Raw genomic sequence first — 1,754 nt, forward strand, 5'->3', positions numbered from 1 at the left:
AAAGCTGGCTAACTGAGCACATGCAGTCATTGCCTCTTCCTCCTGAGACCCCATTAAAATGCTTGGAATTTAAAAATCATACAAACCCATGGAAAATGGGAAGGGGCCCCATAATTTTTTTTTATCTTGGCACACTGAAAGTAAGTTTAGTCTGACTAAACAAAATGGAAGAAATATAATGTGTAATAGGTACACATCGAGGTGCTGCAGCCAAGGAAGGGGCCTATCTGCCAGAAGTGATTTAGAGAAACTGAAATTTGGAGACAAGACAGCAAGAGTGAGAAGCAGAGCTGAAAACAGGGAAACTAAATAAAGGTTTGCATATGAAACAGCACAATAGCTAAGCATTTACCCCAGGCTAAAAATCAAGAGTTCTCATAATCTCTGGGGAGGAACCTGGGCAGCTATTTGAGCATTAATGACTAAGAGTAAAGCATTCTTCATTCTGGCACAATAGCCCATTTCCTACTCACTCAACCTAGAGTGAACTTGTGCAAGTTGGCAAGACCCTGTTAAGTTCACAACATTCCTAATAAGCATTCCAACTACCTCAAATATGAACAGACAATCAAGGATTATTAGATATTTAAAGAAAGTCTCCAACTTGAGGGAGAGAGGAAGTTAAACAGAAAATGTAACCACAGAAGAAACACAAAAGCATCAGAGAAGTTAAAATAATTAGTATGCTCATAGACATGACATTTATGAAACAAGAATAGTATACTCAGATGAAGAAACAATCCAAGAATAGAAAGTAGGTTTTGAAATTAGAAATAAGAAATTGTCAAAATTATAAATTTACCTTAACTATTAAAAGATAAAGAAATTTTTAAGAAAATAAAAGGTTGAATGTAATATGTTACCCTGTGCCGATATTGTATTGCTGATAAAGTTCCTTACTTCACAGGAGCTCTATGTTCTTCTAGATAGGAATAAAAAAACACAAGTCTTAATTTCTCATGTGTATAAATTTAGGTGGTTTTAGGCAATAATAAAATATCCCAAATCTATTTTCTAATTTTTTTTGAACATGTATCTAAAAAAAATATTTGGATATGTAATAAAATTGCATCATGATAAAAATAAAAAATAAATTTGCCCTAGCTGTTTTGCTCAACAAATAGAGCATTGGCCTGCAAACTGAAGGGTCCCAGGTTTGATTCCCGTCAAGGGCACATGCCCTGGTTGTGGGCTCAATCCCCAGTAGGCAACCAATCAATGATTCTCTCTCATCATTGATATTTCTAGCTCTCTCTCCCTTTCTCTCTTAAACCAATAAAAATATATTTAAAAATATATTTTTAAAAAAGAATATAAGAGAAATAGTCAAACCAGCAGAACTAATATTAAAAGAGAAAAAGAAGGAACCTGGTTGGAGAACCTGGCTAGAGAACCTGGCTAGGCTGCTGATCAACTGAACGCTGTCTCCGTGTCATTCCTTCTTCGCCGACTCTGTCCACACCTTTGGAAACCCCTGGACCTGCTGGGATTGGACCCCGACAACTCCTTTCTGCTGGTGAACGCCGCGGAGTAAGCATCGTTGGAATTCCTCCTGTTGGAGTCATCATGTCTAAGTCTGAGTCTCCTAAAGAGCCGGAGCAGCTGCGGAAGCTCTTTCATCGGAGGTTTGAGCTTTGAAACAACCGATGAGAGTCTGAGGAGCCATTTTGAGCAATGGGGAACGCTCACGGACTGTGTGGTGATGAGAGATCCAAACACCAAGCGCTCCTGAGGCTTTGGGTTTGTCAGCTATG

This window comes from Myotis lucifugus, unplaced genomic scaffold, assembly GCF_000147115.1.
Source record: "Myotis lucifugus unplaced genomic scaffold, Myoluc2.0 scaffold_98, whole genome shotgun sequence".
Lineage (NCBI taxonomy): Eukaryota > Metazoa > Chordata > Mammalia > Chiroptera > Vespertilionidae > Myotis > Myotis lucifugus.